The sequence below is a fragment of the Capsella rubella genome, unplaced genomic scaffold, assembly GCF_000375325.1.
Source record: "Capsella rubella cultivar Monte Gargano unplaced genomic scaffold, Caprub1_0 scaffold_2, whole genome shotgun sequence".
NCBI lineage: Eukaryota > Viridiplantae > Streptophyta > Magnoliopsida > Brassicales > Brassicaceae > Capsella > Capsella rubella.
In genome coordinates, this window is record NW_006238922.1 from 5,810,197 (window position 1) to 5,823,578 (window position 13,382).

At 33.6% G+C, this 13,382-nt stretch overlaps 2 long non-coding RNA genes across 5 annotated transcripts in view; both read right to left on the reverse strand.

The window, feature by feature from the left end:
- LOC111832081 overlaps positions 1–1,343 on the reverse strand; it is a 3,990-nt gene extending 2,647 nt beyond the window's left edge. Inside the window, exons 1-2 of the long non-coding RNA XR_002835216.1 lie at positions 1,225–1,343; positions 1,023–1,134 (exon numbers count right to left, since the gene is read on the reverse strand). This is a non-coding gene — a long non-coding RNA (uncharacterized LOC111832081). The remainder of the gene's footprint in view (positions 1–1,022; positions 1,135–1,224) is intronic.
- Positions 1,344–4,061: 2,718 nt separating this feature from the next.
- LOC111832082 lies at positions 4,062–13,363 on the reverse strand. Of its 4 annotated transcripts, none has more exons than XR_002835219.1 (3): positions 13,293–13,363; positions 9,861–10,079; positions 4,062–4,453 (listed from the first exon to the last, which is right to left on the reverse strand). It is a non-coding gene; the product is annotated as an uncharacterized LOC111832082 (long non-coding RNA). The 4 variants fall into 4 exon arrangements; XR_002835218.1 differs by lacking the exon at positions 4,062–4,453 and adding an exon at positions 9,417–9,680; XR_002835217.1 differs by lacking the exon at positions 4,062–4,453 and adding an exon at positions 9,417–9,747.
- Positions 13,364–13,382: the final 19 nt, after the last annotated feature.

Sequence of the window (13,382 nt, forward strand, 5' to 3'; positions counted from 1 at the left end):
ATAAAAAATAATATATTGAGAAAACTCATTTGACTGATTAAATATATTTACAAATATAGGAGAGAAAACATACCTAGCAATACAAAATAGGGTTATTCTACCATGAAAAGAATCAATATGTTAATAATCTGTTTCACATGTTCATAATTCCATGATTTTGAAGGTTTACAAATTTTAAATGTGCTTAATATATTTTATTATGCTTAATATCAAAATACAATATTTAATATTTCATATAGAAATTAATAGTTTACATAGATGTTTTATTTTCTTTTGGTCTTTGTTTTGTGCAAAAATACTCTGAACAAAGAATTTTCTATAACCAACAACTCAAAATATTGTTTGTAATTGTTTTTCTGTCTTTGATTATTTGAACTTATTTTCACAAGTTGTTTTGAATAGTTTTCTAGGAACATTCCAACAAATTATTTAAGTAAATTACAAGAATGGTAGATTTATCGCCACAATTACTACAACGTAGTAAGACTCGACAAAATATCTGAAAATCTACATATAGTCTTATCAGAAAATAGGGTATCTAAAACATTGGATAAGAGTATATATATTTAAAGGTTATAATACCTCATTCTAACTTGGATTCACTTTTTACATATAATTTATTATGATACATGTATAAGATTAATATTTTAATGTTTTATGATATTTTGAAAATATCATATGGCCTATATTACTCTTTCTGTTTTTATTTATACAAATTCAACATAATTTATAATTAATATTTTAATAATATTAACATTTTTTATGGATCCGGGTCAGGTGTGGATAGCAGTGAATATAGGTATATCCATATCCATATAATTTTTGTCATGAATATAACAGATCTAGATCTAAGTACTCAAAAATTCAAGAGTATTTGATATGGGTGGATCCCTATATTGTAGTATATTTAGCATAAACTTTATAGCCTAATGAAAAATAAAGATCTAAAGTGGATTGCTTATAAAACATAAAAATGGAAAAGTAAAGTTATATCCATATAGAAAAATGAGAAACAATCTTACTGATTTACATAGTAGAGACCTCGCAAAAAGAGAACTCTTTACGATTTGTTTCTCACTTTCTCTCTCATTTCCGGAGTGAAGAAAGCGGGCTCGCCTAATCACCACCAATATCCTTGAGAACCAAAAGAGTTATATAATCTTCTACGAACTTCATTACAAAGGCTCGAAATCACAATGCTATAAAGAAGAGAAAATCACTTACCTATATCAAACCACATGCGTTCAAAGGTTTCAAAATGTGATGAGCGGTTTTGAAACTCAGATTCCAATTTTTCTGAGAACTCTAAATTTTTGTACTAGCGGCGGAGAATCTTAAGAGAAGTAGGGTTTCAATATGTGAATGGAACGGCAGATTATATACTTTAATAATTGGGCCTTGAGCATTTGATTTTTAACATTTATTGGCCCATGAAAATGTAGTACAAAAAGAATATTGAGCCCAATTTATTGAGCCACTTCTACGGACTCCAAACCGAACTAAGTTAGGATAAGACGAAACTTGAGTAAATTGGGACCAAAGTCTTTGATGCCCTTTGACCTATATCCTTATTCTAATAAGGGTTTGACCAAAGGAAAAAATAATTAATTTACTTCAAAAAATCGAAAATGGGTGTAAATACCTACCCACCCTTACTAAAACCTAAAAATTACAGATCCAACCACATAAAATCCGAAAACCCATTTCACTTTTGGATATCCATCGGATCTTTCACCCTTTTGTCTTCCTCATCGATTGAAAAATTATAAAACTCTCAAATCCTAAGTGTTTGAAAAATCCAAAAATCACAAGCAGTTCGTCGAGTACAACTAAGGACAACTTGATTCTGGGTAAGTCAAAATCAATGATTCTTTGGGTATTTTATGTTAGATCCGCTTGGATGTTGTCGATTTAGGTGTTTTCGATTTGTTAATCTAATTTGGGGTTGTTGATTTTTTTTATTACTCAAGTATGTTGTTAATTTGCGGTTATTTATTTTGTGTGAAGGATAAGAGAATGGTGCGTACAAAGAACACAAGCTTTAACAAAGATTCAGATCTAGTAGGTGAAATCAAAAAGGCAACAGATGCAATCGTAGAAGAAAATGGGACTCGTGGAAATGATTATGATGAAACAGATTCAAATCCGAAATCAAATTCTGGGGTTCAACGATATGTACAACTTGGATAGAATAGTACAACTTGTGCGAACTCGGCATAGCTAGTTTATTTTCACTAAGAAATTGATTTATTTTATGTTGTGTTTTTGAATCATATTATATGTGAACTCTTTAGATATGTTTGTGGTTTGTTGTGTTTTTTTTTGGATTGGTGTGTCTTTGAACTATTCTGGTTTAGCTTAATGTTGTTTGTTAAGTTTCTGAGTGCATTTATAGGTAAACTAGGTACAACTGCATTGAAAAGATCAACTTGGTATAACTAGATACGAGTTGTACTATTACAAAATACAAGATTTACAACAATACAATACAATCTAAATACACGAATTAACTTCAAATTGCCAACAAAGTTAAGCCGATAGGGAAAATTACAATCATATCGTACGATAAGAAAAAGTTATACATAGTTGTACAATTACGAAGAACAAGTTATACTTAGTTGTACCATTACGAAGAACAAGTTATACTTAGTTGTACTACGAAGAACAAGTTACACTTTATTGTACGATATTCCCAGCCCTATCACAAGAAGAGAACCACAGAAATCCCACATAAGATTCCCGATGCTCCAGATTCGCAGCTCATTCTCATAAATAGCAAACCCAAAATAAAAGACGAAATCGCACCAACCCAGAAAGAAAGAAGGAGAAGAAGTAAAGAGAGTAAAAGGACAGTAAATCGTAGCTATACCCGATTCCCGATTCCCTCTTTCAATTTCAATTTGGAATTGAATTTTTTAAAAATTCTTAAGTGTAGGAAAAATAAAAATAAAAAATAAAAGGACCAAACAACAAACACGTGATCCACATTAGACACGTGTATCCGCCAAAAGACACATGTGTAGCCGCCAAAATGCACTAGTTGTACCAAAGTTACAAGTTGTACTCGTTTTGGCAAGTTGTACTTTTTTATTTTTTTTGTTATAATTAGTTATACAATGTTTAAAAGAAATATTTTTAGTTGTACACATGATTTTAATTAATTGAGGTACATATACCACATGTACATGCATAAATATTTTTGAAAACATTTGTTTCTTACCTTTTCTAATTATATGTTGTTTGCAATGAGAAAGTGACCCTTAATGTGTAAGGTATTTCTTGATAAACTTAGAATATGATGATATCTATAGTGAAATATAATAATAAAATCATGATTCCTTATTTTATATATATATTGGATAACATGATGAAATTATAATTCAGTTCATTTTTATATTTATTAAGTTTTCTATATTTAATTCCAATTCATGTTTATTAAAAATTCAAATAAATCCTGATTATTTGATTAATTAAAATAAATCCTTATTTTTGATTATTTAAATATTTTTTAAATATAAGAATATAGATTTTTATTTAAAAATATATATCAATTTAAATATCATTAAAACAAGTTGACGTAAGAAAGTCCAAAAATCAAATTCAAATTATTCAAGTTGTACCATAACAAAAACAAGGTGTACCTAATTGTTCAAATAGGATATTACATCAAAATACAATCAATCAACTTCGGGAACCCTGACTCTCAAACCACCTTGCGATGGTAGATTTCTTCTTCCTGTGTCCATGTTCTCCACTGCATAATCTGTCTCCATTCTAAGAGATGGATGAACTTTATCTCTTAAATTTCATCTTGGTTCATTTTCTCTTGTTGCATAATATCCCCCATAATCATATATTATGATTTTTCGATGGTTTTTATTCATTGTGGCTTGAAATAGAATAGGATAACTAACATTATAATCTTTGTCGTGTTCATAGTTATACCAAGTTATAACAAAGAGTACCATTTGTACTACAAGTTTTATTATTATAGTTGTACCAAGTTGTGCCCAAATAGTTATACCAAGTTCTACCAGTTGTACTACAACGCATACTACTGATTTTCGAATACATTCCTACGATTCAATTCGATTGAACTGTTACAATGCACACATTATGAAAAATAGTCGACCCAATTCGACTCATATCCCTAATTGACAATGAGGATAAGAAAAATCGGATCAAATCCAAATCTACAATGTTAATAGTTCAATAGGGAACAAATACAATCCACAACAACTCTACTTCATGCCAACGAGTTTTGAATTTAACAATGAATACGAATAAGTGTATTACCTCAGTTGTTGAGTTGCTTCTCGTGTTGATGAGAGAGACGATGGAGTTAAACGGAGAAGGAGCTCGTCGATGGAGGATTGGGTCCGATGGTGGAGAGGGATCGTGGTTGAAGAAGAGAGAAGATGGTGGTGGAGTGGGGTCCGCGTCCATCTTTTTCCTTTTTTATTTAAATTAAATTAATCAATAAGAGGGGCAAAATATGTTCTTTATTTAGTCAATATAAGTCAAGGGGTACTTCGAACATAAAAGGGTAAGAGAGTATATAGATTGTGGTCAAAGGGCACAGCAGATTTTAGTCCAGTAAATTGGTTGAAACCTAATATAAAAGTTTTTCGATCAAAATTTATTTTTATACAGTTAAGATAAAAGACAAAAATTTCCTTCTATTTTGATCAAAAGACAAAAAAGAAAGACTTTTGATTGAAAGAAAAGAAAAAAAAAAGTTCAGTCTACAAGAAGCAGGCAGGGAAGTTCATTTTAAAATTCATTTAAAACATACTGTAGAATCTAAAACATATTACTAAACGAATAATATATAATTTTAACTAGTATTTATATATATAGAAAAAAAACAAATGACTTTCATAATTGTTTTAAAATTGATGATTGAGTAATACCTGATTTTTGTTTAGATTTCCAGAAATATTAAACTCCATGAACTAATAACCAAATGTTGTCTGGTCACACTTTTCAGGGTATGAACCTTAGATAAACTACTTACTTTAATAGGTTGGGACTGAAAGGGACTCAACGACCTAATACTCATTTATTGGTCCTTGATTTCCTTTCCACCAAATTCGTTACTATAGTGGGTTAGCAAATGATGAGAATATCCCTAGGATTCGACACTTTTAAGTTGAGCAAGGATAGATTTGGCTAGAAAGCCGTGGTACGGAATAGAAGTTGAATGGTCGATGGATATCACAAGAAGCTTGCGGAATAGCATCACGATACCGAACTTAGATCCTTTGGATATACGCACCAAAGAGGCTAAGGTTTTTGCTGGATATACACACGAACAAGAGAAAAGCTGGATATACACACCAACTAAAAGATCTCTTTAGAGAAAAGGTTTTTGATAAAAAGGAAGGTTGAGTTTCAAATAGATTACAAGGGAGTTTATAAAGAAGAGAAAGAATAAGCCTTGGAACAAGTTACAAGGCTGTTCTCGAAAATACAAAGCAATAAATTCAAAACTTGAAATTTAAAAGATAGATTGACCCTCTTCCTCTTCTTGGTCATGGCTCCTTAAATGCATAAAAGGCCTTGGGCTTTTGATTCAACAAATGGGCAATGGTGAAGTGAAACAGTTGCCTCATTAAAAACCTTTTCAGGAAAACCCAGTGGGACAAAACTTGACAAGGGAAAAAGAGTACAACCATGACACTTTTCCCATTGTTGAATCACTTAGCTTGGATCAAAACCAAAGTGGTTTGACAAGATTTTCCTACATACTTGATGTCTTGATCGTGTTGGCTCCGAATCTGATTAATTAATCCTCCAACAGCTTCGTTATACATTTTAGCTCTTGAGCGAGTCATTGGACCAGTTGGTGTGACAAGAGCATCCTCGGCTACAAGCTTATCCTCCTCTCCGAGCTGCTTCTCCTTAGCTATGAGCTTAGCTTCTTCAAGTTTAAGCTTCGGTTCATGCTCCAATTCCTTAGTGCTATCCATGATCATATCAGCAAATGTTTCATTCTAGAGCTACGAATAGCTTCATTAAACCGGAGTGCGCGGCGGTTGGTAACATCCGAGGAGATCCTGGTGGTTATTTCGGAGCCGTTAAGAGTCATAGGATGCGCGTTGCTAGAGCTTCAGGAACGGGTTAGTGGTGTGGATGTGCAGATTGCGGGGGAGTCAATGCCGGCAGATCTGTACATTAGTCCAGTGGAGCTGTATGATGTGATTCTTGGCTTTCCTAAAGGAGATGGGTACAAATGTGCATCTAAGTACGGCTTACCATCCTCAAACATACGGGCATCCAGTGCGGACCATCCAGACGCTTGAGGATATTTTGACGATATGTGTGTTGGATTGGGGTGGTCAGTGGGACGATCACTTGAGCTTGGTGGATTTTGCCTACAATAATAGCTACCAGGCGATTATTGGGATGGCTCCTTCTGAGGCGTTGTATGGAAGGCCATGTTGGACACCTCTATAATGGACCAAAGTGCGGGAGAGGAGCATATATGGTGCATACTTTGTTCAGGAGACTTTGGAGAAGATTCGGGTTCTTAAGTTGAACATGAAGGAGGCTCAAGATCAACAGAAGAGTTATGTTGATAAGCGGCGTAAGGAGTTAGCGTTTGAGGTTGGAGATATGGTGTATCTCAAAATGGCGATATTACGTGGTCCTAACAGGTCCCTTACTTAGACTAAGTTGAGTCCTAGGTATATGGGTCCTTTCAGGATTTTGGTGCGGGTTGGACCGGTGGCGTATCGGTTGGAGTTACCTAAGGTTATGCAGGCGTTCCATAAGGTGTTCCATGTGTCGATGCTGAAGAAATGTCTGCATAAGGATGATGAGGTGTTGGCTAAGATTCTGGCAGATTTTCAGCCCATCATAACTTTAGAGGCGAGACCGGTGAGGATTCTCGAGAATCGGGTAAAGGAACTTCGGCCTTAGAAGAATCCTTTGATGAGAGTCCAGTAAGATGCATCCAAAATCGGGTAAAGGAACGCATATCCGTAAGATGGCGTTCAAGACGAGATATGGGCATTATGATTTGTGATGATGCCTTTCGGATTGAAAAATGCACCAGCGACGTTCATGAGGCTGATGAACAGTGTGTTCCAGGAGTTTCTAGATCAGTTCATTATCATCTTCATCGACGATATCTTGGTGTATTCTAAGAGTCCTGAGGAATACAAGGTGCACTTGAGGGCGGTTTTGGAGAAGCTGTATGCTAAGCTAAGCAAGTGTTGTTTATGGCGGAGAGAGATGGGTTTTATGCGTCATATTGTCTGTAGAGGGAATTTTTGTGGTGCTAGCGAAGATTGAGGCTATTAGAGATTGGCCTAAATCGCAGAATGCCACGGAGATCTAGAGTTTTCTGGGATTGGCGGGATACTACAGAAGGGTCATGAAGGGTTTTGCAAGCACAGCTCAACCGATAACCAAGTTGACGGCGAAGGATATTCCTTTTGTGTGGACTCCTGAGTGTGAGCAGGGTTTTGCTAAGCTTAAGAAGATGTTGACAAGTACGCCGGTCTTGGCTCTAACATAACAGGGGGAGCCGTATGTGGTGTACAGAGATGCTTCTGGAGTTGTTTTCGGTTGTGTGTTAATGCAGTAGGGTAAGTTGATTGCATATGTTTTGCGGCAGTTGCGGAAGCATGAGGGCAACTACCCTACTCAAGACTTGGAGATGGCGGCGGTAGTATTCGCTCTGAAGATTTGGAGATCCTATCTGTATGGGGCGAAGGTTCAGCTGTTTAGAGATCATAAGAGCCTGAAGTACATATTCACGCAATCTGAGTTGAATTTAAGACAGAGGCGGTGGATGGAGTTGGTTGCAGACTATGACCTGGAGATAGCTTACCATCTCGGTAAGGCTAATTTGGTTGCAGATGCCTTGAGTAGGAAGCGAGCGGCTTCAGCTAGAGGGCAGGATATGAAGGCTTTGGTAGGAGAGATTAGCACTCTGCGTTTGTGTGCTACTTCTCAGGAGTCACTTGGGTTAGAGGCAGCTAGCCGAGCAGATATTCTGACAATAGGTAGGGCAGCTCAGGAGAATGGTGCAGGGCTGGTTAGTACTTCTAAGGATACAGATTCAGAGTATCAGGTTGCAGCCAACGGGACTATTCTTGTGCATGGGCGGTTTTGTGTTCCCAAGAATGAGGTTTGAGGCGTGAGATTATAAGTGAGGCTCATGGGAGAATGTTCTCTATTCATACAGGATCGACCAAGATGTACAGAGACCTGGAGAGGTACTACAATTGGGTTGGGATGAAGAAAGACGTGGCTAAGTGGGTGTATGAGTGTGATGTGTGTCAGCTAGTGAAAGCTGAGCATTAGGTGCCAAGTAGTCTACTGCAGAGTCTTCCTATTCCAGAGTGGAAGTGGGACATAATTACGATGGATTTCATAGTTGGTTTGCCGGTGTCTCAGTTCAAGGATGCTATTTGGGTCATTGTAGATCGTTAGACCAAGTCTGCACACTTTCTGGCTATCAAGAAGACTGATGGAGCGGCAGTGTTAACCAAGAAGTATGTGCAGGAGATTGTCAGACTTCATGGAGTACTGGCCAGTATTGTGTTAGACTGGGATTCGAAGTTATTAAAATGTTTTAAAAAGGTACTTATATGGTATTTATAAAGCTTTTATAAGGTTTTTAAATTTACACACATATAAAAATAATTTGTGGCTATATATATAAAGCTTACATATATATTTTTGATAAATTTCAAATTGTAGTGACTTTTTGATAAATTTACAAGAGTGGTATTTAAAACAATCTGAAACAAAAAGTTTAAAATTGAAAGCCCGATAAGTAAAACTTCATGCTCATTCATAGTTAGAAGCATACTGGTCATGTTTATAATGATTTAAAACCATTGTCCAAAATGTTTAACCGATGCGGTATGTCTTATACTTTTTTCTATCATTAAAGTATAATATAAGATTTCATGAAAATATTTATCCAACCCGCTTAGATTTAACCAAAATATTTAACCAACCCGATTTAGATATCCAAACTTTATTTTAATAAAATTATAAGTTTATAGTAATATTTTCTTAGACAATTCAGTAATATATATCCGTTTTGAAAATTTCAAATGACAACATATTAAAAAAGATGAATTTTTATTCTATATTTATTAATATAACAAATTAAAGAAAGATCAAATAAAGGTGAAACGAGAGTAATAAATGTTTTTAATTTATTATCTTAAATTAGTAAGAGAATATTAGGAAATTCAAAATCTAGATATGGAAATAATATAATCGGCTGGGAAATTATCCGATTTATATCCAAACACAGTTAAATATCCAATTTTCAAGTATTCAATTTTTTAATTTTGGGTTAATTTTTAGTTTTGACCACTATCTTGGTTAAGCTATAGTTCCAATACTGATTTTAAACATGAAATAGTTTTATTTTAAGATAATTGAAATAAAGTGTTTCGTAATAAACCCATTATAAAAAAATAATTATTACAAATAAAGAGAAGATCCAAAGACAGTAAAAGAGAATATTCTGGACATGCCTTTAGCTTTAAAAGATAGTCAAAATCCAGCAATCCAGCAGAATGCATACAATGAAAACACAAAGTCTAACAATAAAAATAATAAAAAATAAAATCTAATGCATCCCCTGATGAAGGTCATTGATGAAGTTCTCGCGAATATCGAATGGGCCAAAGGAGGTAGATGGCTTCCTAGAAAGTAAGTTTTAAGGTAAGATTTTTTTGAGTTAAATCCTTATTGCAGAGATCCCAAGCTTCTCTGGAGCATGTTTTTTTTTTGTATGGAAGAATAAATCATGAGTATATCCAATCCTATCATAAAAAAGATTTAAGAAGCTAGTGTCACAGAGGAAGGTTTCGAACATGTTTTACCTTTCTCCAAACCAAATCAGCAAATCTCCTACTTCATGAGTAACTCAATGTCCTCGCATCTCCAGAACCCATTTTCTCACCCGCAACGCAAGCATCAAACTCATATCAGAGGGATTTGTAATCTGCAACTCCTAGCTTCTCTTCCTTGAAATCCAAATCCTTGGTACCAAAGTCACTAGATTGATCATCGAAGACATCTTTCTTCTTCTTCTTCTTTTTCTTCTTGTCCAATGTTGGGAGACGGCGTTTTAGAGAAGAGGAAAATTATATTAGGTCATTGTTATTATTATTAAATAGGTGTTTTGATTTCTTATAATTAATAATTAATGCATAATAAAACATGATATGTTAAGCTGGATCCATTTAAAAATCTGGGCCCATTTACTATAATTTATCAGAGATGAAGAGTAAAAGCCCGTAAAAAAAATCGAACATGCCTTGTTTTCCACGAGAATCGAACTCGATCTGTCACACTCCTTTTAAGACACGGGCAGACACGCGGATCTTTAGCAAACGGGTCGGATAATTGATTTTAATTTGTAAAAATTCAAAAAATTACCCATTCTAATTTCAATAAAAGCTATCCTTCACAACTAATTGAATGGCAAATTTGGAAATTTTAGTCAATTTTTAGAGATATCAAAAGTGTACTTCTCTTTTATCATATAGGGGATTGTCTAAAAATAAAATAACATCCAATTTGAATTTCCATTTATAAATAAATCATCAGAATTAATTCAAAAAGTACACTAAATTTTTTATTAAAATAATAATCTGAACACTTCACTAACAATTTAAAGATTTTTAATTTTACCTTTTTGACAGATTCATATATTACGATAAGTTTAGATGAATTTGAATATCATCAAGACCTTGTTATATGTACATCAATTAGACATGTATGGTTCTTATAAAGAGAAAATGTTAAAACTCTCACTCTGTCCACATCTGCTAGATTAAAATACAATTCATGGTTGGGATTCTAGGTTTTATCGCCACCATGGAAAAAAGAAAAAAGAAAGTGGTCTCCAACCCAAGCAAATCCCCAAGAGAAAACATGACGGAGATCATCCTCCCATTTGATCTATTAATTGAGACATTCTCAAGATTGTCATCGTAAGACCGTTGAGGTCTCGTTGCGTGTCAAATCTTTAGTCGTTCATACTGCGTTGTTGAGAATTCACCCAACTGTTTCTAAATATATCATCGGTTCGGTCGCGTATTTTATTCAACTTCCTATACAACGGTAAACGGATCTTTTACTCCATACCTCAAGAACTAGATCCAAATTGCAACTACTCTTCTCCTATAACTCCTTCTTACCAGATGCATTTCCCTAAAGGTTTGGGTTCTGGGAAGATAAGTGTCCCTCATTACATGGTTTGATATGTGACAAATTTAAGAAGCCGATGCTCTGTAACCCTAGCACAAGATAGTACATATCTTTACCCATAGTGACAAACAAGAGGAATCAGATTACACCCTATCTCGGGTATGATCCAATTCAAAAAGTGTTTAAGGATAATACCTTGAAGAGTTTTCGATGTGATCATACTCGAGATGGGGTTTCATCTTATTCCTCTTCGTTGTCACTAGTGGTAAACATATGTACTCTCTGTGCTAGGCTTACAAATCATTGGTTCTTAGATTTGTTATAGATCAAACGAAGTGAAGAGGGACACATATTTTCCGCAGAACCCAAACTTTAAGGGAAATGCATATGGTAATAGGGAGATATAGGAGAATAGTAGTTGCGGTGTGGATCTAATTCTTGAGGTATGGAGTAGAACATCTGCTTACCTTTGTGTAGGAAGGTGAATAAATTATACGGCCGAACCAATGACATGATTTTAAAAACATTTGGGTAAATTCTCGACGATGCAGTAAGGAAAACAAAAGCTTCGACATGCAACGATACCTCGCAACGTCTTCAATTGAAATCTTTGTGAATATCTCAATTAAGAAATCAAATTGGAGGATAATCTCCATCCTTGGAGACTTGCTTTGGGTAGAGACTACTTTATTATACCTTCTTCCATGGCGGCAATAAACCCTAGAATTCCAAACATGACTTGTATTTTTTATCTAGCTAGGAGATGTGGACGGAGTTAGAGTTTTAACATTATCATTTATAAGGACTACACATGTTTAATTGATGGAGATATAATGAGGTCTTGATGATATTCAAATTCATCTAATTGTATCGTAATATATGAATCTGTCAAAAAAAGTTTATAAATCTTTAGATCTTCAGTGAAGATCAATGTTCAGATTATAATTTTAATGAAAAAAATCCAAAACAATAAACTGATTTTTCATTTTAATTAAAATCATTGTTCATATTATTATTTTAATGAAATTATGACGCTAAAAACCGCATACTTAAAAATAATTAATTAGTTATTAAATAATAAAAAATAATATATTGAGAAAACTAATTTGACTGATTAAATATATTTACAAATATAGGAGAGAAAACATACCTAGCAATACAAAATAGGGTTATTCTACCATGAAAAGAATCAATATGTTAATAATCTGTTTCACATGATCATAATTCCATGATTTTGAAGGTTTACAAATTTTAAATGTGCTTAATATATTTTATTATGCTTAATATCAAAATAAAGTATTTAATATTTCATATAGAAATTAATAGTTTACATAGGTGTTTTATTTTCTTTTGGTCTTTGTTTCGTGCAAAAATACTCTGAACAAAGAATTTTCTATAACCAACAACTCAAAATATTGTTTGTAATTGTTTCTCTGTCTTTGATTATTTGAACTTATTTTCACAAGTTGTTTTGAATAGTTTACTAGGAACATTCCAACAAATTATTTAAGTAAATTACAAGAATGGTAGATTTATCGCCACAATTACTACAACGTAGTAAGACTCGACAAAATATCTGAAAATCTAAATATAGTCTTATCAGAAAATAGGGTATCTAAAACATTGGATAAGAGTATATATATTTAAAGGTTATAATACCTCATTCTAACTTGGATTCACTTTTTACATATAATTTATTATGATACATGTATAAGATTAATATTTTAATGTCTTATGATATTTTGAAAATATCATATGGCCTATATTACTCTTTCTGTTTTTATTTATACAAATTCAACATAATTTATAATTAATATTTTAATAATTTAAACATTTTTTATGGATCCGGGTCAGGTGTGGATAGCAGTGAATATAGGTATACCCATATCCATATAATTTTTGTCATGAATATAACAGATCTGGATCTAAGTACTCAAAAATTCAAGAGTATTTGATATGGGTGGATCCCTATATTGTAGTATATTTAGCATAAACTTTATAGCCTAATGAAAAATAAAGATCTAAAGTGGATTGCTTATAAAACATAAAAATGGAAAAATAAAGTTATATCCATATAGAAAAATGAGAAACAATCTTACTGATTTACATAGTAGAGACCTCGTAAAAAGAGAACATGATTTGTTTCACACTTTCTCTCTCATTTCCGGAGTGAAGAAAGCGGGCTCGCC